Below are 25125 nucleotides of genomic sequence, written 5' to 3' on the forward strand. Positions count from 1 at the left end.
ATACACTATTGGGTGAAGTTTGGTTGACTTCTGCGCAGCGGTTTGGGAGTTAACATCAAAATTACATTTCTCGGCCGAATCGCGTTGATCTCACTGTGAAAAGGCTTAAATGACTTTTTTTAACTAAGTTTGAGGATTGCGCTCAAACCAAATGTCCTAGAACCAAATTTCCAAATGTAACTACTAAATTGTGATACAATACACTATTGGGTGAAGTTTGGTTGACTTCTGCGCAGCGGTTTGGGAGTTAACATCAAAATTACATTTCTCGGCCGAATCGCGTTGATCTCACTGTGAAAAGGCTTAAATGACTTTTTTTAACTAAGTTTGAGGATTGCGCTCAAACCAAATGTCCTAGAACCAAATTTCCAAATGTAACTACTAGATTGTGATACAATACACTATTGGGTGAAGTTTGGTTGACTTCTGCGCAGCGCTTTGGGAGTTAACATCAAAATTACATTTCTCGGCCGAATCGCGTAGATCTCACTGTGAAAAGGCTTAAATGACTTTTTTTTAACTGTTTGAGGATTGCGCTCAAACCAAATGTCCTAGAACCAAATTTCCAAATGTTAATATTAGATTGTGATACAATACACTATTGGGTGAAGTTTGATTTACTTCTGCGCAGCGGTTTGGGAGTTAACATCAAAATTACATTTCTCGGCCGAACCGCGTAGATCTCACTGTGAAAAGGCTTAAATGACTTTTTTTGACTAAGTTAGAGGATTGCGCTCAAACCAAATGTCCTAGAACCAAATTTCCAAGTGTAACTACTAGATTGTGATACAATACACTATTGGGTGAAGTTTGGTTGACTTCTGCGCAGCGCTTTGGGAGTTAACATCAAAATTACATTTCTCGGCCGAATCGCGTAGATCTCACTGTGAAAAGGCTTAAATGACTTTTTTTAACTAAGTTTGAGGATTGCGCTCAAACCAAATGTCCAAGAACCAAATTTCCAAATGTAACAACTAGATTGTGATACAATACACTATTGGGTGAAGTTTGGTTGACTTCTGCGCAGCGGTTTGGGAGTTAACATCAAAATTACATTTCTCGGCCGAATCTTATTGAACTCACTGTGAAAAGGCATTAATGACGTTTTTTTTAACTAAGTTTGAGGATTGCCCTCAAACCAAATGTCCTAGAACCAAATTTCCAAGTGTAACTACTAGATTGTGATACAATACACTATTGGGTGAAGTTTGGTTGACTTCTGCGCTGCGGTTTGGGAGTTAACATCAAAATTACATTTCTCGGCCGAATCGCGTAGATCTCACTGTGAAAAGGCTTAAATGACATTTTTTTTAACTAAGTTTGAGGATTGCGCTCAAACTAAATGTCCTAAACCAAATTTCCAAATGTAACTACTAGATTGTGATACAATACACTATTGGGTGAAGTTTGGTTTACTTCTGCGCAGCGGTTTGGGAGTTAACATCAAAATTACATTTCTCGGCCGAATCGCGTAGATCTCACTGTGAAAAGGCTGAAATGACTTTTTTAACTAAGTTTGAGGATTGCCCTCAAACCAAATGTCCTAGAACCAAATTTCCAAGTGTAACTACTAGATTGTGATACAATAAAATATTGGGTGAAGTTTGGTTGACTTCTGCGCTGCAGTATGGGAGTTAACATCAAAATTACATTTTTGGGCCGAATCGCGTAGATCTCACTGTCAAAAGGCTGAAATGACTTTTTTAACTAAGTTTGAGGATTGCGCTCAAACCAAATGTCCTAGAACCAAATTTCCAAATGTAACTACTAGATTGTGATACAATACACTATTGGGTGAAGTTTGGTTGACTTCTGCACAGCGGTTTGGGAGTTAACATCAAAATTACATTTCTCGGCCGAATCGCGTTGATCTCACTGTGAAAAGGCTTAAATGACTTTTTTTAACTAAGTTTGAGGATTGCGCTCAAACCAAATGTCCTAGAACCAAATTTCCAAATGTAACTACTAGATTGTGATACAATACACTATTGGGTGAAGTTTGGTTGACTTCTGCGCAGCGCTTTGGGAGTTAACATCAAAATTACATTTCTCGGCCGAATCGCGTTGATCTCACTGTGAAAAGGCTTAAATGACTTTTTTTAACTAAGTTTGAGGATTGCGCTCAAACCAAATGTCCTAGAACCAAATTTCCAAATGTAACTACTAAATTGTGATACAATACACTATTGGGTGAAGTTTGGTTGACTTCTGCGCAGCGGTTTGGGAGTTAACATCAAAATTACATTTCTCGGCCGAATCGCGTTGATCTCACTGTGAAAAGGCTTAAATGACTTTTTTTAACTAAGTTTGAGGATTGCGCTCAAACCAAATGTCCTAGAACCAAATTTCCAAATGTAACTACTAGATTGTGATACAATACACTATTGGGTGAAGTTTGGTTGACTTCTGCGCAGCGCTTTGGGAGTTAACATCAAAATTACATTTCTCGGCCGAATCGCGTAGATCTCACTGTGAAAAGGCTTAAATGACTTTTTTTTAACTGTTTGAGGATTGCGCTCAAACCAAATGTCCTAGAACCAAATTTCCAAATGTTAATATTAGATTGTGATACAATACACTATTGGGTGAAGTTTGATTTACTTCTGCGCAGCGGTTTGGGAGTTAACATCAAAATTACATTTCTCGGCCGAACCGCGTAGATCTCACTGTGAAAAGGCTTAAATGACTTTTTTTGACTAAGTTAGAGGATTGCGCTCAAACCAAATGTCCTAGAACCAAATTTCCAAGTGTAACTACTAGATTGTGATACAATACACTATTGGGTGAAGTTTGGTTGACTTCTGCGCAGCGCTTTGGGAGTTAACATCAAAATTACATTTCTCGGCCGAATCGCGTAGATCTCACTGTGAAAAGGCTTAAATGACTTTTTTTAACTAAGTTTGAGGATTGCGCTCAAACCAAATGTCCAAGAACCAAATTTCCAAATGTAACAACTAGATTGTGATACAATACACTATTGGGTGAAGTTTGGTTGACTTCTGCGCAGCGGTTTGGGAGTTAACATCAAAATTACATTTCTCGGCCGAATCTTATTGAACTCACTGTGAAAAGGCATTAATGACGTTTTTTTTAACTAAGTTTGAGGATTGCCCTCAAACCAAATGTCCTAGAACCAAATTTCCAAGTGTAACTACTAGATTGTGATACAATACACTATTGGGTGAAGTTTGGTTGACTTCTGCGCTGCGGTTTGGGAGTTAACATCAAAATTACATTTCTCGGCCGAATCGCGTAGATCTCACTGTGAAAAGGCTTAAATGACATTTTTTTTAACTAAGTTTGAGGATTGCGCTCAAACTAAATGTCCTAAACCAAATTTCCAAATGTAACTACTAGATTGTGATACAATACACTATTGGGTGAAGTTTGGTTTACTTCTGCGCAGCGGTTTGGGAGTTAACATCAAAATTACATTTCTCGGCCGAATCGCGTAGATCTCACTGTGAAAAGGCTGAAATGACTTTTTTAACTAAGTTTGAGGATTGCCCTCAAACCAAATGTCCTAGAACCAAATTTCCAAGTGTAACTACTAGATTGTGATACAATAAAATATTGGGTGAAGTTTGGTTGACTTCTGCGCTGCAGTATGGGAGTTAACATCAAAATTACATTTTTGGGCCGAATCGCGTAGATCTCACTGTCAAAAGGCTGAAATGACTTTTTTAACTAAGTTTGAGGATTGCGCTCAAACCAAATGTCCTAGAACCAAATTTCCAAATGTAACTACTAGATTGTGATACAATACACTATTGGGTGAAGTTTGGTTGACTTCTGCACAGCGGTTTGGGAGTTAACATCAAAATTACATTTCTCGGCCGAATCGCGTTGATCTCACTGTGAAAAGGCTTAAATGACTTTTTTTAACTAAGTTTGAGGATTGCGCTCAAACCAAATGTCCTAGAACCAAATTTCCAAATGTAACTACTAGATTGTGATACAATACACTATTGGGTGAAGTTTGGTTGACTTCTGCGCAGCGCTTTGGGAGTTAACATCAAAATTACATTTCTCGGCCGAATCGCGTAGATCTCACTGTGAAAAGGCTTAAATGACTTTTTTTTAACTGTTTGAGGATTGCGCTCAAACCAAATGTCCTAGAACCAAATTTCCAAATGTTAATACTAGATTGTGATACAATACACTATTGGGTGAAGTTTGATTTACTTCTGCGCAGCGGTTTGGGAGTTTACATCAAAATTACATTTCTCGGACGAATCGCGTAGATCTCACTGTGAAAAGGCTTAAATAACTTTTTTTTTTAACTAAGTTTGAGGATTGCCCTCAAACCAAATGTCCTAGAACCAAATTTCCAATTGTAACTACTAGATTGTGATACAATACACTATTGGGTGAAGTTTGGTTGACTTCTGCGCTGCGGTTTGGGAGTTAACATCAAAATTACATTTCTCGGCCGAATCGCGTAGATCTCACTGTGAAAAGGCTTAAATGACTTTTTTTAACTAAGTTTGAGGATTGCGCTCAAACCAAATGTCCTAGAACCAAATTTCCAAATATAACTACTAGATTGTGATACAATACACTATTGGGTGAAGTTTGGTTGACTTCTGCGCAGCGGTTTGGGAGTTAACATCAAAATTACATTTCTCGGCCGAATCGCATTGAACTCACTGTGAAAAGGCATAAATGACTTTTTTTAACTAAGTTTGAGGATTGCGCTCAAACCAAATGTCCTAGAACCAAATTTCCAAATGTTAATACTAGATTGTGATACAATACACTATTGGGTGAAGTTTGATTTACTTCTGCGCAGCGGTTTGGGAGTTAACATCAAAATTACATTTCTCGGCCGAACCGCGTAGATCTCACTGTGAAAAGGCTTAAATGACTTTTTTAAACAGTTTGAGGATTGCGCTCAAACCAAATGTCCTAGAACCAAATTTCCAAATGTAACTACTAGACTGTGATACAATAAACTATTGGGTGAAATTTGGTTGACTTCTGCGCAGCGGTTTGTGAGTTAACATCAAAATTACATTTCTCGGCCGAATCGCGTTGATCTCACTGTGAAAAGGCTTAAATGACTTTTTTTAACTAAGTTTGAGGATTGCCCTCAAACCAAATGTCCTAGAACCAAATTTCCAAGTGTAACTACTAGATTGTGATACAATAAAATATTGGGTGAAGTTTGGTTGACTTCTGCGCTGCGGTATGGGAGTTAACATCAAAATTACATTTCTCGGCCGAATCGCGTAGATCTCACTGTGAAAAGGCTGAAATGACTTTTTTAACTAAGTTTGAGGATTGCGCTCAATCCAAATGTCCTAAACCAAATTTCCAAATGTAACTACTAGATTGTGATACAATACACTATTGGGTGAAGTTTGGTTTACTTCTGCGCAGCGGTTTGGGAGTTAACATCAAAATTACATTTCTCGGCCGAATCACGTAGATCTCCCTGTGAAAAGGCTTAAATGACTTTTTCAACTAAGTTTGAGGATTGTGCTCAAACCAAATGTCCTATAACCAAATTTCCAAATGTAACTACTAGATTGTGATACAATACACTATTGGGTGAAGTTTGGTTGACTTCTGCGCAGCGGTTTGGGAGTTAACATCAAAACTACAATTCTCGGCCGAACCGCGTAGATCTCACTGTGAAAAGGCTTAAATGACTTTTTTTAACTAAGTTTGAGGATTGCGCTCAAACCAAATGTCCTAGAGCCAAATTTCCAAATGTAACTACTAGATTGTGATACAATACACTATTGGGTGAAGTTTGGTTGACTTCTGCGCAGCGGTTTGGGAGTGAACATCAAAACTACATTTCTCGGCCGAACCGCGTAGATCTCACTGTGAAAAGACTTAAATGACTTTTTTTAACTAAGTTTGAGGATTGCGCTCAAACCAAATGTCCTAGAACCAAATTTCCAAATGTAACTACTAGATTGTGATACAATACATTATTGGGTGAAGTTTGGTTGACTTCTGCGCAGCGGTTTGGGAGTTAACATCAAAATTACATTTCTCGGCCGAATCGCATTGAACTCACTGTGAAAAGGCTTAAATGACTTTTTTTAACTAAGTTTGAGGATTGCGCTCAAACCAAATGTCCTAGAACCAAATTTCCCAATGTAACTACTAGATTGTGATACAATACACTATTGGATGAAGTTTGGTTGACTTCTGCGCAGCGGTTTGGGAGTTAACATCAAAATTACATTTCTCGGCCGAATCGCGTTGATCTCACTGTGAAAAGGCTTAAATGACTTTTTTTAACTAAGTTAGAGGATTGCGCTCAAACCAAATGTCCTAGAACCAAATTTCCAAATGTAACTACTAGATTGTGATACAATACACTATTGGGTGAAGTTTGGTTGACTTCTGCGCAGCGCTTTGGGAGTTAACATCAAAATTACATTTCTCGGCCGAATCGCGTAGATCTCACTGTGAAAAGGCTTAAATGACTTTTTTTTAACTGTTTGAGGATTGCGCTCAAACCAAATGTCCTAGAACCAAATTTCCAAATGTTAATACTAGATTGTGATACAATACACTATTGGGTGAAGTTTGATTTACTTCTGCGCAGCGGTTTGGGAGTTAACATCAAAATTACATTTCTCGGACGAATCGCGTAGATCTCACTGTGAAAAGGCTTAAATGACTTTTTTTTAAACTAAGTTTGAGGATTGCCCTCAAACCAAATGTCATAGAACCAAATTTCCAATTGTAACTACTAGATTGTGATACAATACACTATTGGGTGAAGTTTGGTTGACTTCTGCGCTGCGGTTTGGGAGTTAACATCAAAATTACATTTCTCGGCCGAATCGCGTTGATCTCACTGTGAAAAGGCTGAAATGACTTTTTTAACTAAGCTTGAGGATTGCGCTCAAACCAAATGTCCTAGAACCAAATTTCCAATGTAACTACTAGATTGTGATACAATACACTATTGGGTGAAGTTTGGTTGAGTTCTGCGCAGCGGTTTGGGAGTTAACATCAAAATTACATTTCTCGGCCGAATCGCGTTGATCTCACTGTGAAAAGGCTTAAATGACTTTTTTTAACTAAGTTTGAGGATTGCGCTCAAACCAAATGTCCTAGAACCAAATTTCCAAATGTAACTACTAGATTGTGATACAATACACTATTGGGTGAAGTTTGGTTGACTTCTGCGCAGCGCTTTGGGAGTTAACATCAAAATTACATTTCTCGGCCGAATCGCGTAGATCTCACTGTGAAAAGGCTTAAATGACTTTTTTTTAACTGTTTGAGGATTGCGCTCAAACCAAATGTCCTAGAACCAAATTTCCAACTGTTAATACTAGATTGTGATACAACACACTATTGGGTGAAGTTTGATTTACTTCTGCGCAGCGGTTTGGGAGTTAACATCAAAATTACATTTCTCGGCCGAATAGCGTAGATCTCACTGTGAAAAGGCTTAAATGACTTTTTTTGACTAAGTTTGAGGATTGCGCTCAAACCAAATGTCCTAGAACCAAATTTCCAAATGTAACTACTAGATTGTGATACAATAAACTATTGGGTGAAATTTGGTTGACTTCTGCGCAGCGGTTTGGGAGTTAACATCAAAATTACATTTCTCGGCCGAATCGCGTTGATCTCACTGTGAAAAGGCTTAAATGACTTTTTTTAACTAAGTTTGAGGATTGCGCTCAAACCAAATGTCCTAGAACCAAATTTCCAAATGTGACTACTAGATTGTGATACAATACACTATTGGGTGAAGTTTGGTTGACTTCTGCGCAGCGCTTTGGGAGTTAACATCAAAATTACATTTCTCGGTCGAATCACGTAGATCTAACTGTGAAAAGGCTTAAATGACTTTTTTTAACTAATTTTGAGGATTGCGCTCAAACCAAATGTCCTAGAACCAAATTTCCAAATGTAACTACTAGATTGTGATACAATACACTATTGGGTGAAGTTTGGTTGACTTCTGCGCAGCGGTTTGGGAGTTAACATCAAAATTACATTTCTCGGCCGAATCGCATTGAACTCACTGTGAAAAGGCTTAAATGACTTTTTTTTAACTAAGTTTGAGGATTGCGCTCAAACCAAATGTCCTAGAACCAAATTTCCAAATGTAACTACTAGATTGTGATACAATAAACTATTGGGTGAAATTTGGTTGACTTCTGCGCAGCGGTTTGGGAGTTAACATCAAAATTACATTTCTCTGCCGAATCGCGTTGATCTCACTGTGAAAAGGCTTAAATGACTTTTTTCAACTAAGTTTGAGGATTGCCCTCAAACCAAATGTCCTAGAACCAAATTTCCAAATGTAACTACTAGATTGTGATACAATAAAATATTGGGTGAAGTTTGGTTGACTTCTGCGCTGCGGTTTGGGAGTTAACATCAAAATTACATTTCTCGGCCGAATCGCGTAGATCTCACTGTGAAAAGGCTGAAATGACTTTTTTAACTAAGTTTGAGGATTGCCCTCAAACCAAATGTCCTAGAACCAAATTTCCAAGTGTAACTACTAGATTGTGATACAATAAAATATTGGGTGAAGTTTGGTTGACTTCTGCGCTGCGGTATGGGAGTTAACATCAAAATTACATTTCTCGGCCGAATCGCGTAGATCTCACTGTGAAAAGGCTTAAATGACTTTTTTTAACTAAGTTTGAGGATTGCGCTCAAACCAAATGTCCTAGAATCAAATTTCCAAATGTAACTACTAGATTGTGATACAATACACTATTGGGTGAAGTTTGGTTGACTTCTGCGCAGCGGTTTGGGAGTTAACATCAAAATTAATTTTTCTCGGCCGAATCGCGTTGATCTCACTGTGAAAAGGCTTAAATGACTTTTTTTAACTAAGTTTGAGGATTGCGCTCAAACCAAATGTCCTAGAACCAAATTTCCAAATGTAACTACTAGATTGTGATACAATAAACTATTGGGTGAAATTTGGTTGACTTCTGCGCAGCGGTTTGGGAGTTAACATCAAAATTACATTTCTCGGCCGAATCGCGTAGATCTCACTGTGAAAAGGCTTAAATGACTTTTTTTAACTAAGTTTGAGAATTGCGCTCAAACCAAATGTCCTAGAACCAAATTTCCAAATGTAACTACTAGATTGTGATACAATACACTATTGGGTGAAGTTTGGTTGACTTCTGCGCAGCGGTTTGGGAGTTAACATCAAAATTACATTTCTCGGACGAATCGCGTAGATCTCACTGTGAAAAGGCTTAAATGACATTTTTTTAACTAAGTTTGAGGATTGCCCTCAAACCAAATGTCCTAGAACCAAATTTCCAAGTGTAACTACTAGATTGTGATACAATACACTATTGGGTGAAGTTTGGTTGACTTCTGCGCTGCGGTTTGGAGTTAACATCAAAATTACATTTCTCGGCCGAATCGCGTAGATCTCACTGTGAAAAGGCTTAAATGACTTTTTTTAACTAAGTTTGAGGATTGCGCTCACACCAAATGTCCTAGAAACAAATTTCCAAGTGTAACTACTAGATTGTGATACAATACACTATTGGGTGAAGTTTGGTTGACTTCTGCGCAGCGGTTTGGGAGTTAACATCAAAATTACATTTCTCGGCCGAATCGCGTAGATCTCACTGTGAAAAGGCTTAAATGACTTTTTTTTAACTAAGTTTGAGGATTGCCCTCAAACCAAATGTCCTACAACCAAATTTCCAAATGTAACTACTAGATTGTGATACAATAAAATATTGGGTGAAGTTTGGTTGACTTCTGCGCTGCGGTATGGGAGTTAACATCAAAATTACATTTCTCGGCCGAATAGCGTAGATCTCACTGTGAAAAGGCTTAAATGACTTTTTTTAACTAAGTTTGAGGATTGCGCTCAAACCAAATGTCCTAGAACCAAATTTCCAAATGTAACTACTAGATTGTGATACAATACACTATTGGGTGAAATTTGGTTGACTTCTGCGCAGCGGTTTGGGAGTTAACATCAAAATTACATTTCTCGGCCGAATCGCGTAGATCTCACTGTGAAAAGGCTTAAATGACTTTTTTTAACTAAGTTTGAGGATTGCGCTCAAACCAAATGTCCTAGAACCAAATTTCCAAATGTAACTACTAGATTGTGATACAATACACTATTGGGTGAAGTTTGGTTGACTTCTGCGCAGCGGTTTGGGAGTTAACATCAAAATTACATTTCTCGGACGAATCGCGTAGATCTCACTGTGAAAAGGCTTAAATGACTTTTTTTTAACTAAGTTTGAGGATTGCCCTCAAACCAAATGTCCTAGAACCAAATTTCCAAGTGTAACTACTAGATTGTGATATAATACACTATTGGGTGAAGTTTGGTTGACTTCTGCGCTGCGGTTTGGGAGTTAACATCAAAATTACATTTCTCGGCCGAATCGCGTAGATCTCACTGTGAAAAGGCTTAAATGACTTTTTTTAACTAAGTTTGAGGATTGCGCTCAAACCAAATGTCCTAGAACCAAATTTCCAAGTGTAACTACTAGATTGTGATACAATACACTATTGGGTGAAGTTTGGTTGACTTCTGCGCAGCGGTTTGGGAGTTAACATCAAAATTACATTTCTCGGCCGAATCGCGTAGATCTCACTGTGAAAAGGCTTAAATTACTTTTTTTTAACTAAGTTTGAGGATTGCGCTCAAACTAAATGTTCTAAACCAAATTTCCAAATGTAACTACTAGATTGTGATACAATACACTATTGGGTGAAGTTTGGTTGACTTCTGCGCAGCGGTTTGGGAGTTAACATCAAAATTACATTTCTCGGCCGAATCGCGTAGATCTCACTGTGAAAAGGCTTAAATGACTTTTTTTTAACTAAGTTTGAGGATTGCGCTCAAACTAAATGTCCTAAACCAAATTTCTAAATGTAACTACTAGATTGTGATACAATACACTTTTGGGTGAAGTTTGGTTTACTTCTGCGCTGCGGTTTGGGAGTTAACATCAAAATTACATTTCTCGGCCGAATCGCGTAGATCTCACTGTGAAAAGGCTTAAATGACTTTTTTTAACTAAGTTTGAGGATTGCGCTCAAACCAAATGTCCTAGAACCAAATTTCCAAGTGTAACTACTAGATTGTGATACAATACACTATTGGGTGAAGTTTGGTTGACTTCTGCGCAGCGGTTTGGGAGTTAACATCAAAATTACATTTCTCGGCCGAATCGCGTAGATCTCACTGTGAAAAGGCTTAAATTACTTTTTTTTAACTAAGTTTGAGGATTGCGCTCAAACTAAATGTCCTAAACCAAATTTCCAAATGTAACTACTAGATTGTGATACAATACACTATTGGGTGAAGTTTGGTTGACTTCTGCGCAGCGGTTTGGGAGTTAACATCAAAATTACATTTCTCGGCCGAATCGCGTAGATCTCACTGTGAAAAGGCTTAAATGACTTTTTTTTTAACTAAGTTTGAGGATTGCGCTCAAACTAAATGTCCTAAACCAAATTTCCAAATGTAACTACTAGATTGTGATACAATACACTTTTGGGTGAAGTTTGGTTTACTTCTGCGCAGCGGTTTGGGAGTTAACATCAAAATTACATTTCTCGGCCGAATCGCGTAGATCTCGCTGTGAAAAGGCTTAAATGACTTTTTTTAACTAAGTTTGAGGATTGCGCTCAAACCAAATGTCCTAGAACCAAATTTCCAAATGTAACTACTAGATTGTGATACAATACACTATTGGGTGAAGTTTGGTTGACTTCTGCGCAGCGGTTTGGGAGTTAACATCAAAATTACATTTCTCGGACGAATCGCGTAGATCTCACTGTGAAAAGGCTTAAATGACTTTTTTTTAACTAAGTTTGAGGATTGCCCTCAAACCAAATGTCCTAGAACCAAATTTCCAAGTGTAACTACTAGATTGTGATAAAATACACTATTGGGTGAAGTTTGGTTGACTTCTGCGCTGCGGTTTGGGAGTTAACATCAAAATTACATTTCTCGGCCGAATCGCGTAGATCTCACTGTGAAAAGGCTTAAATGACTTTTTTTTAACTAAGTTTGAGGATTGCGCCCAAACCAAATGTCCTAGAACCAAATTTCCAAGTGTAACTACTAGATTGTGATACAATACACTATTGGGTGAAGTTTGGTTGACTTCTGCGCAGCGGTTTGGGAGTTAACATCAAAATTACATTTCTCGGCCGAATCGCGTAGATCTCACTGTGAAAAGGCTTAAATTACTTTTTTTTAACTAAGTTTGAGGATTGCGCTCAAACTAAATGTCCTAAACCAAATTTCCAAATGTAACTACTAGATTGTGATACAATACACTATTGGGTGAAGTTTGGTTGACTTCTGCGCAGCGGTTTGGGAGTTAACATCAAAATTACATTTCTCGGCCGAATCGCGTAGATCTCACTGTGAAAAGGCTTAAATGACTTTTTTTTAACGAAGTTTGAGGATTGCGCTCAAACTAAATGTCCTAAACCAAATTTCCAAATGTAACTACTAGATTGTGATACAATACACTTTTGGGTGAAGTTTGGTTTACTTCTGCGCAGCGGTTTGGGAGTTAACATCAAAATTACATTTCTCGGCCGAATCGCGTAGATCTCGCTGTGAAAAGGCTTAAATGACTTTTTTTTAACTAAGTTTGAGGATTGCGCTCAAACCAAATGTCCTAGAACCAAATTTCCAAGTGTAACTACTAGATTGTGATACAATACACTATTGGGTGAAGTTTGGTTGACTTCTGCGCAGCGGTTTGGGAGTTAACATCAAAATTACATTTCTCGGCCGAATCGCGTAGATCTCGCTGTGAAAAGGCTTAAATGACTTTTTTTTAACTAAGTTTGAGGATTGCGCTCAAACCAAATGTCCTAGAACCAAATTTCCAAATGTAATTACTAGATTGTGATACAATACACTTTTGGGTGAAGTTTGGTTTACTTCTGCGCAGCGGTTTGGAGTTAACATCAAAATTACATTTCTCGGCCGAATCGCGTTGATCTCACTGTGAAAAGGCTTAAATTACTTTTTTTTAACTAAGTTTGAGGATTGCGCTCAAACTAAATGTCCTAAACCAAATTTCCAAATGTAACTACTAGATTGTGATACAATACACTATTGGGTGAAGTTTGGTTGACTTCTGCGCAGCGGTTTGGGAGTTAACATCAAAATTACATTTCTCGGCCGAATCGCGTAGATCTCACTGTGAAAAGGCTTAAATGACTTTTTTTTAACTAAGTTTGAGGATTGCGCTCAAACTAAATGTCCTAAACCAAATTTCCAAATGTAACTACTAGATTGTGATACAATACACTTTTGGGTGAAGTTTGGTTTACTTCTGCGCAGCGGTTTGGGAGTTAACATCAAAATTACATTTCTCGGCCGAATCGCGTAGATCTCGCTGTGAAAAGGCTTAAATGACTTTTTTTTAACTAAGTTTGAGGATTGCGCTCAAACCAAATGTCCTAGAACCAAATTTCCAAGTGTAACTACTAGATTGTGATACAATACACTATTGGGTGAAGTTTGGTTGACTTCTGCGCAGCGGTTTGGGAGTTAACATCAAAATTACATTTCTCGGCCGAATCGCGTAGATCTCGCTGTGAAAAGGCTTAAATGACTTTTTTTTAACTAAGTTTGAGGATTGCGCTCAAACCAAATGTCCTAGAACCAAATTTCCAAATGTAATTACTAGATTGTGATACAATACACTATTGGGTGAAGTTTGGTTGACTTCTGCGCAGCGGTTTGGGAGTTACCATCAAAACTACATTTCTCGGCCGAACCGCGTAGATCTCACTGTGAAAAGGCTTAAATGACTTTTTTTAACTAAGTTTGAGGATTGCGCTCAAACCAAATGTCCTAGAACCAAATTTCCAAATGTAACTACTAGATTGTGATACAATACACTATTGGGTGAAGTTTGGTTGACTTCTGCGCAGCGGTTTGGGAGTTAACATCAAAATTACATTTCTGGGTCGAATCACGTAGATCTAACTGTGAAAAGGCTTAAATGACTTTTTTTAACTAAGTTTGAGGATTGCGCTCAAACCAAATGTCCTAGAACCAAATTTCCAAATGTAACTACTAGATTGTGATACAATACACTATTGGGTGAAGTTTGGTTGACTTTTGCGCAGCGGTTTGGGAGTTAACATCAAAATTACATTTCTCGGCCGAATCGCGTAGATCTCACTGTGAAAAGGCTTAAATTACTTTTTTAACTAAGTTTGAGGATTGCGCTCAAACCAAATGTCCTTGAACCAAATTTCCAAATGTAACTACTAGATTGTGATAAAATACACTATTGGGTGAAGTTTGGTTGACTTCTGCGCAGCGGTTTGGGAGTTAACATCAAAATTACATTTCTCGGCCGAATCGCGTAGATCTCACTGTGAAAAGGCTTAAATGACTTTTTTTAACTAAGTTTGAGGATTGCGCTCAAACCAAATGTCCTAGAACCAAATTTCCAAATGTGACAACTAGATTGTGATACAATACACTATTGGGTGAAGTTTGGTTGACTTCTGCGCAGCGGTTTGGGAGTTAACATCAAAATTACATTTCTCGGCCGAATCCCGTAGATCTCACTGTGAAAAGGCTTAAATGACTTTTTTTAACTAAGTTTGAGGATTGCGCTCAAACCAAATGTCCTAGAACCAAATTTCCAAATGTGACAACTAGATTGTGATACAATACACTATTGGGTGAAGTTTGGTTGACTTCTGCGCAGCGGTTTAGGAGTTAACATCAAAATTACATTTCTCGGCCGAATCGCATTGAACTCACTGTGAAAAGGCATTAATGACTTTTTTTTTAACTAAGTTTGAGGATTGCGCTCAAACCAAATGTCCTAGAACCAAATTTCCAAATGTAACTACTAGATTGTGATACAATACACTATTGGATGAAGTTTGGTTGACTTCTGCGCAGCGGTTTGGGAGTTAACATCAAAATTACATTTCTCGGCCGAATCGCGTAGATCTCACTGTGAAAAGGCTTAAATGACTTTTTTTAACTAAGTTTGAGGATTGCGCTCAAACCAAATGTCCAAGAACCAAATTTCCAAATGTAACAACTAGATTGTGATACAATACACTATTGGGTGAAGTTTGGTTGACTTCTGCGCAGCGGTTTGGGAGTTAACATCAAAATTACATTTCTCGGCCGAATCGCATTGAACTCACTGTGAAAAGGCTTAAATGACTTTTTTAAACTAAGTTTGAGGATTGCGCTCAAACCAAATGTCCTAGAACCAAATTTCCAAATGTAACTACTAGATTGTGATACAATACACTATTGGGTGAAGTTTGGTTGACTTCTGCACAGCGGTTTGGGAGTTAACATCAAAATTACATTTCTCGGCCGAACCGCGTAGATCTCACTGTGAAAAGGCTTAAATGACTTTTTTAAACAGTTTGAGGATTGCGCTCAAACCAAGTGTCCTAGAACCAAATTTCCAAATGTAACTACTAGATTGTGATACAATAAACTATTGGGTGAAATTTGGTTGACTTCTGCGCAGCGGTTTGGGAGTTAACATCAAAATTACATTTCTCGGCCGAATCGCGTTGATCTCACTGTGAAAAGGCTTAAATGACTTTTTTTAACTAAGTTTGAGGATTGCCCTCAAACCAAATGTCCTAGAACCAAATTTCCAAGTGTAACTACTACATTATGATACAATAAAATATTGGGTGAAGTTTGGTTGACTTCTGCGCTGCGGTATGGGAGTTAACATCAAAATTACATTTCTCGGCCGAATCGCGTAGATCTCACTGTGAAAAGGTTAAAATGACTTTTTTAACTAAGTTTGAGGATTGCGCTCAAACCAAATGTCCTAGAACCAAATTTCCAAATGTAACTACTAGATGGTGATACAATACACTATTGGGTGAAGTTTGGTTGACTTCTGCGCAGCGCTTTGGGAGCTAACATCAAAATTACATTTCTCGGCCGAATCGGTTAGATCTCACTGTGAAAAGGCTTAAATGACTTTTTTTTAACTGTTTGAGGATTGCGCTCAAACCAAATGTCCTAGAACCATATTTCCAAATGTTAATACTAGATTGTGATACAATACACTATTGTGTGAAGTTTGATTTACTTCTGCGCAGCGGTTTGGGAGTTAACATCAAAATTACATTTCTCGGCCGAATCGCGTAGATCTCACTGTGAAAAGGCTTAAATGACTTTTTTTTAACTAAGTTTGAGGATTGCGCTCAAACCAAATGTCCTAGAACCAAATTTCCAAATGTTAATACTAGATTGTGATACAATACACTATTGGGTGAAGTTTGATTTACTTCTGCGCAGCGGTTTGGGAGTTAACATCAAAATTACATTTCTCGGCCGAACCGCGTAGATCTCACTGTGAAAAGGCTTAAATGACTTTTTTAAACAGTTTGAGGATTGCGCTCAAACCAAGTGTCCTAGAACCAAATTTCCAAATGTAACTACTAAATTGTGATACAATAAACTATTGGGTGAAATTTGGTTGACTTCTGCGCAGCGGTTTGGAGTTAACATCAAAATTACATTTCTCGGCCGAATCGCGTTGAACTCACTGTGAAAAGGCTTAAATGACTTTTTTTAACTAAGTTTGAGGATTGCCCTCAAACCAAATGTCCTAGAACCAAATTTCCAAATGTAACTACTAGATTGTGATACAATACACTATTGGGTGAAGTTTGGTTGACTTCTGCGCAGCGGTTTGGGAGTTAACATTAAAATTACATTTCTCGGACGAATCGCGTAGATCTCACTGTGAAAAGGCTTAAATGACTTTTTTTTAACTAAGTTTGAGGATTGCCCTCAAACCAAATGTCCTAGAACCAAATTTCCAAGTGTAACTACTAGATTGTGATATAATACACTATTGGGTGAAGTTTGGTTGACTTCTGCGCTGCGGTTTGGGAGTTAACATCAAAATTACATTTCTCGGCCGAATCGCGTAGATCTCACTGTGAAAAGGCTTAAATGACTTTTTTTAACTAAGTTTGAGGATTGCGCTCAAACCAAATGTCCTAGAACCAAATTTCCAAGTGTAACTACTAGATTGTGATACAATACACTAATGGGTGAAGTTTGGTTGACTTCTGCGCTGCGGTTTGGGAGTTAACATCAAAATTACATTTCTCGGCCGAATTGCGTAGATCTCACTGTGAAAAGGCTGAAATGACTTTTTTAACTAAGTTTGAGGATTGCCCTCAAACCAAATGTCCTAGAACCAAATTTCCAAGTGTAACTACTAGATTGTGATACAATACACTATTGGGTGAAGTTTGGTTGACTTCTGCGCTGCAGTATGGGAGTTAACATCAAAATTACATTTTTCGGCCGAATCGCGTAGATCTCACTGTGAAAAGGCTGAAATGACTTTTTTAACTAAGTTTGAGGATTGCGCTCAAACCAAATGTCCTAGAACCAAATTTCCAAATGTAACTACTAGATTGTGATACAATACACTATTGGGTGAAGTTTGATTTACTTCTGCGCAGCGGTTTGGGAGTTAACATCAAAATTACATTTCTCGGCCGAATCGCGTTGATCTCACTGTGAAAAGGCTTAAATGACTTTTTTTTAACTGTTTGAGGATTGCGCTCAAACCAAATGTCCTAGAACCAAATTTCCAAATGTTAATACTAGATTGTGATACAATACACTATTGGGTGAAGTTTGGTTGACTTCTGCGCAGCGGTTTGGGAGTTAACATCAAAATTACATTTCTCGGCCGAATCGCGTTGATCTCACTGTGAAAAGGCTTAAATGACTTTTTTTAACTAAGTTTGAGGATTGCGCTCAAACCAAATGTCCTAGAACCAAATTTCCAAATGTAACTACTAGATTGTGATACAATACACTATTGGGTGAAGTTTGGTTGACTTCTGCGCAGCGCTTTGGGAATTAACATCAAAATTACATTTCTCGGCCGAATCGCGTAGATCTCACTGTGAAAAGGCTTAAATGATTTTTTTTAACTGTCTGAGGATTGCGCTCAAACCAAATGTCCTAGAACCAAATTTCCAAATGTAACTACTAGATTGTGATACAATACACTGTTGGGTGAAGTTTGGTTGACTACTGCGCAGCGGTTTGGGAGTTAACATCAAAATAACATTTCTCGGCCGAATCGCATTGAACTCACTGTGAAAAGGCATAAATGACTTTTTTTAACTAAGTTTGAGGATTGCCCTCAAACCAAATGTCCTAGAACCAAATTTCCAAGTGTAACTACTAGATTGTGATACAATAAAATATTGGGTGAAGTTTGGTTGACTTCTGCGCTGCGGTATGGGAGTTAACATCAAAATTACATTTCTCGGCCGAATCGCGTAGATCTCACTGTGAAAAGGCTGAAATGACTTTTTTAACTAAGTTTGAGGATTGCGCTCAAACCAAATGTCCTAGAACCAAATTTCCAAATGTAACTACTAGATTGTGATACAATACACTATTGGGTGAAGTTTGGTTGACTTCTGCGCTGCGGTTTGGGAGTTAACATCAAAATTACATTTCTCGGCCGAATCGCGTAGATCTCACTGTGAAAAGGCTTAAATGACATTTTTTTTAACTAAGTTTGAGGATTGCGCTCAAACTAAATGTCCTAAACCAAATTTCCAAATGTAACTACTAGATTGTGATACAATACACTATTGGGTGAAGTTTGGTTTACTTCTGCGCAGCGGTTTGGGAGTTAACATCAAAATTACATTTCTCGGCCGAATCGCATAGCTCTCACTGTGAAAAGGCTTAAATGACTTTTTTTAACTAAGTTTGAGGATTGCGCTCAAACCAAATGTCCTAGAACCAAATTTCCAAATGTAACTACTAGATTGTGATACAATACACTATTGGGTGAAGTTTGGTTGACTTCTGCGCAGCGGTTTGGGAGTTAACATCAAAATTACATTTCTCGGCCGAATCACATTGAACTCACTGTGAAAAGGCTTAAATGACTTTTTTAAACTAAGTTTGAGGATTGCGCTCAAACCAAATGTCCTAGAACCAAATTTCCAAATGTAACTACTAGATTGTGATACAATACACTATTGGGTGAAGTTTGGTTGACTTCTGCGCAGCGGTTTGGGAGTTAACATTAAAATTACATTTCTCGGACGAATCGCGTAGATCTCACTGTGAAAAGGCTTAAATGACTTTTTTTTAACTAAGTTTGAGGATTGCCCTCAAACCAAATGTCCTAGAACCAAATTTCCAAGTGTAACTACTAGATTGTGATATAATACACTATTGGGTGAAGTTTGGTTGACTTCTGCGCTGCGGTTTGGGAGTTAACATCAAAATTACATTTCTCGGCCGAATCGCGTAGATCTCACTGTGAAAAGGCTTAAATGACTTTTTTTAACTAAGTTTGAGGATTGCGCTCAAACCAAATGTCCTAGAACCAAATTTCCAAGTGTAACTACTAGATTGTGATACAATACACTAATGGGTGAAGTTTGGTTGACTTCTGCGCTGCGGTTTGGGAGTTAACATCAAAATTACATTTCTCGGCCGAATCGCGTAGATCTCACTGTGAAAAGGCTGAAATGACTTTTTTAACTAAGTTTGAGGATTGCCCTCAAACCAAATGTCCTAGAACCAAATTTCCAAGTGTAACTACTAGATTGTGATACAATACACTATTGGGTGAAGTTTGGTTGACTTCTGCGCTGCAGTATGGGAGTTAACATCAAAATTACATTTTTCGGCCGAATCGCGTAGATCTCACTGTGAAAAGGCTGAAATGACTTTTTTAACTAAGTTTGAGGATTGCGCTCAAACCAAATGTCCTAGAACCAAATTTCCAAATGTAACTACTAGATTGTGATACAATACACTATTGGGTGAAGTTTGATTTACTTCTGCGCAGCGGTTTGGGAGTTAACATCAAAATTACATTTCTCGGCCGAATCGCGTTGATCTCACTGTGAAAAGGCTTAAATGACTTTTTTTTAACTGTTTGAGGATTGCGCTCAAACCAAATGTCCTAGAACCAAATTTCCAAATGTTAATACTAGATTGTGATACAATACACTATTGGGTGAAGTTTGGTTGACTTCTGCGCAGCGGTTTGGGAGTTAACATCAAAATTACATTTCTCGGCCGAATCGCGTTGATCTCACTGTGAAAAGGCTTAAATGACTTTTTTTAACTAAGTTTGAGGATTGCGCTCAAACCAAATGTCCTAGAACCAAATTTCCAAATGTAACTACTAGATTGTGATACAATACACTATTGGGTGAAGTTTGGTTGACTTCTGCGCAGCGCTTTGGGAATTAACATCAAAATTACATTTCTCGGCCGAATCGCGTAGATCTCACTGTGAAAAGGCTTAAATGATTTTTTTTAACTGTCTGAGGATTGCGCTCAAACCAAATGTCCTAGAACCAAATTTCCAAATGTAACTACTAGATTGTGATACAATACACTGTTGGGTGAAGTTTGGTTGACTACTGCGCAGCGGTTTGGGAGTTAACATCAAAATAACATTTCTCGGCCGAATCGCATTGAACTCACTGTGAAAAGGCATAAATGACTTTTTTTAACTAAGTTTGAGGATTGCCCTCAAACCAAATGTCCTAGAACCAAATTTCCAAGTGTAACTACTAGATTGTGATACAATAAAATATTGGGTGAAGTTTGGTTGACTTCTGCGCTGCGGTATGGGAGTTAACATCAAAATTACATTTCTCGGCCGAATCGCGTAGATCTCACTGTGAAAAGGCTGAAATGACTTTTTTAACTAAGTTTGAGGATTGCGCTCAAACCAAATGTCCTAGAACCAAATTTCCAAATGTAACTACTAGATTGTGATACAATACACTATTGGGTGAAGTTTGGTTGACTTCTTCGCAGCGGTTTGGGAGTTAACATCAAAATTACATTTCTCGGCCGAATCGCGTTGATCTCACTGTGAAAAGGCTTAAATGACTTTTTTTAACTAAGTTTGAGGATTGCGCTCAAACCAAATGTCCTAGAACCAAATTTCCAAATGTAACTACTAAATTGTGATACAATACACTATTGGGTGAAGTTTGGTTGACTTCTGCGCAGCGCTTTGGGAGTTAACATCAAAATTACATTTCTCGGCCGAATCGCGTTGATCTCACTGTGAAAAGGCTTAAATGACTTTTTTTAACTAAGTTTGAGGATTGCCCTCAAACCAAATGTCCTAGAACCAAATTTCCAAGTGTAACTACTAGATTGTGATACAATAAAATATTGGGTGAAGTTTGGTTGACTTCTGCGCTGCGGTATGGGAGTTAACATCAAAATTACATTTCTCGGCCGAATCGCGTAGATCTCACTGTGAAAAGGCTGAAATGACTTTTTTTAACTAAGTTTGAGGATTGCGCTCAAACCAAATGTCCTAGAACCAAATTTCCAAATGTAACTACTAGATTGTGATACAATACACTATTGGGCGAAGTTTGGTTGACTTCTGCGCAGCGGTTTGGGAGTTAACATCAAAATTACATTTCTCGGCCGAATCGCGTTGATCTCACTGTGAAAAGGCTTAAATGACTTTTTTTAACTAAGTTTGAGGATTGCGCTCAAACCAAATGTCCTAGAACCAAATTTCCAAATGTAACTACTAGATTGTGATACAATACACTATTGGGTGAAGTTTGGTTGACTTCTGCGCAGCGCTTTGGGAGTTAACATCAAAATTACATTTCTCGGCCGAATCGCATAGATCTCACTGTGAAAAGGCTTAAATGACTTTTTTTTAACTGTTTGAGGATTGCGCTCAAACCAAATGTCCTAGAACCAAATTTCCAAATGTTAATATTAGATTGTGATACAATACACTATTGGGTGAAGTTTGATTTACTTCTGCGCAGCGGTTTGGGAGTTAACATCAAAATTACATTTCTCGGCCGAACCGCGTAGATCTCACTGTGAAAAGGCTTAAATGACTTTTTTTGACTAAGTTAGAGGATTGCGCTCAAACCAAATGTCCTAGAACCAAATTTCCAAGTGTAACTACTAGATTGTGATACAATACACTATTGGGTGAAGTTTGGTTGACTTCTGCGCAGCGCTTTGGGAGTTAACATCAAAATTACATTTCTCGGCCGAATCGCGTAGATCTCACTGTGAAAAGGCTTAAATGACTTTTTTTTAACTGTTTGAGGATTGCGCTCAAACCAAATGTCCTAGAACCAAATTTCCAAATGTTAATATTAGATTGTGATACAATACACTATTGGGTGAAGTTTGATTTACTTCTGCGCAGCGGTTTGGGAGTTAACATCAAAATTACATTTCTCGGCCGAATAGCGTAGATCTCACTGTGAAAAGGCTTAAATGACTTTTTTTGACTAAGTTTGAGGATTGCGCTCAAACCAAATGTCCTAGAACCAAATTTCCAAATGTAACTACTAGATTGTGATACAATAAACTATTGGGTGAAGTTTGGTTGACTTCTGCGCAGCGGTTTGGGAGTTAACATCAAAATTACATTTCTCGGTCGAATCACGTAGATCTAACTGTGAAAAGGCTTAAATGACTTTTTTTAACTAAGTTTGAGGATTGCGCTCAAACCAAATGTCCTAGAACCAAATTTCCAAATGTAACTACTAGATTGTGATACAATACACTATTGGGTGAAGTTTGGTTGACTTCTGCGCAGCGGTTTGGTAGTTAACATCAAAATTACATTTCTCGGCCGAATCGCGTAGATCTCACTGTGAAAACGCTTAAATGACTTTTTTTAACTAAGTTTGAGGATTGCGCTCAAACCAAATGTCCTTGAACCAAATTTCCAAATGTAACTACTAGATTGTGATACAATACACTATTGGGTGAAGTTTGGTTGACTTCTGCGCAGCGGTTTGGGAGTTAACATCAAAATTACATTTCTCGGCCGAATCGCGTAGATCTCACTGTGAAAAGGCTTAAATGACTTTTTTTAACTAAGTTTGAGGATTGCGCTCAAACCAAATGTCCAAGAACCAAATTTCCAAATGTAACAACTAGATTGTGATACAATACACTATTGGGTGAAGTTTGGTTGACTTCTGCGCAGCGGTTTGGGAGTTAACATCAAAATTACATTTCTCGGCCGAATCTTATTGAACTCACTGTGAAAAGGCATAAATGACGTTTTTTTTAACTAAGTTTGAGGATTGCCCTCAAACCAAATGTCCTAGAACCAAATTTCCAAGTGTAACTACTAGATTGTGATACAATACACTATTGGGTGAAGTTTGGTTGACTTCTGCGCTGCGGTTTGGGAGTTAACATCAAAATTACATTTCTCGGCCGAATCGCGTAGATCTCACTGTGAAAAGGCTTAAATGACATTTTTTTTAACTAAGTTTGAGGATTGCGCTCAAACTAAATGTCCTAAACCAAATTTCCAAATGTAACTACTAGATTGTGATACAATACACTATTGGGTGAAGTTTGGTTTACTTCTGCGCAGCGGTTTGGGAGTCAACATCAAAATTACATTTCTCGGCCGAATCGCGTAGCTCTCACTGTGAAAAGGCTTAAATGACTTTTTTTAACTAAGTTTGAGGATTGCGCTCAAACCAAATGTCCTAGAACCAAATTTCCAAGTGTAACTACTAGATTGTGATACAATACACTAATGGGTGAAGTTTGGTTGACTTCTGCGCTGCGGTTTGGGAGTTAACATCAAAATTACATTTCTCGGCCGAATCGCGTAGATCTCACTGTGAAAAGGCTGAAATGACTTTTTTAACTAAGTTTGAGGATTGCCCTCAAACCAAATGTCCTAGAACCAAATTTCCAAGTGTAACTACTAGATTGTGATACAATAAAATATTGGGTGAAGTTTGGTTGACTTCTGCGCTCCAGTATGGGAGTTAACATCAAAATTACATTTTTCGGCCGAATCGCGTAGATCTCACTGTGAAAAGGCTGAAATGACTTTTTTAACTAAGTTTGAGGATTGCGCTCAAACCAAATGTCCTAGAACCAAATTTCCAAATGTAACTACTAGATTGTGATACAATACACTATTGGGTGAAGTTTGGTTGACTTCTGCACAGCGGTTTGGGAGTTAACATCAAAATTACATTTCTCGGCCGAATCGCGTTGATCTCACTGTGAAAAGGCTTAAATGACTTTTTTTAACTAAGTTTGAGGATTGCGCTCAAACCAAATGTCCTAGAACCAAATTTCCAAATGTAACTACTAGATTGTGATACAATACACTATTGGGTGAAGTTTGGTTGACTTCTGCGCAGCGCTTTGGGAGTTAACATCAAAATTACATTTCTCGGCCGAATCGCGTAGATCTCACTGTGAAAAGGCTTAAATGACTTTTTTTTAACTGTTTGAGGATTGCGCTCAAACCAAATGTCCTAGAACCAAATTTCCAAATGTTAATACTAGATTGTGATACAATACACTATTGGGTGAAGTTTGATTTACTTCTGCGCAGCGGTTTGGGAGTTAACATCAAAATTACATTTCTCGGACGAATCGCGTAGATCTCACTGTGAAAAGGCTTAAATAACTTTTTTTTTTAACTAAGTTTGAGGATTGCCCTCAAACCAAATGTCCTAGAACCAAATTTCCAATTGTAACTACTAGATTGTGATACAATACACTATTGGGTGAAGTTTGGTTGACTTCTGCGCTGCGGTTTGGGAGTTAACATCAAAATTACATTTCTCGGCCGAATCGCGTAGATCTCACTGTGAAAAGGCTTAAATGACTTTTTTTAACTAAGTTTGAGGATTGCGCTCAAACCAAATGTCCTAGAACCAAATTTCCAAATATAACTACTAGATTGTGATACAATACACTATTGGGTGAAGTTTGGTTGACTTCTGCGCAGCGGTTTGGGAGTTAACATCAAAATTACATTTCTCGGCCGAATCGCATTGAACTCACTGTGAAAAGGCATAAATGACTTTTTTTAACTAAGTTTGAGGATTGCGCTCAAACCAAATGTCCTAGAACCAAATTTCCAAATGTTAATACTAGATTGTGATACAATACACTATTGGGTGAAGTTTGATTTACTTCTGCGCAGCGGTTTGGGAGTTAACATCAAAATTACATTTCTCGGCCGAACCGCGTAGATCTCACTGTGAAAAGGCTTAAATGACTTTTTTAAACAGTTTGAGGATTGCGCTCAAACCAAATGTCCTACAACCAAATTTCCAAATGTAACTACTAGA

Source organism: Corythoichthys intestinalis, chromosome 13 (genome assembly GCF_030265065.1).
Source record: "Corythoichthys intestinalis isolate RoL2023-P3 chromosome 13, ASM3026506v1, whole genome shotgun sequence".
NCBI lineage: Eukaryota > Metazoa > Chordata > Actinopteri > Syngnathiformes > Syngnathidae > Corythoichthys > Corythoichthys intestinalis.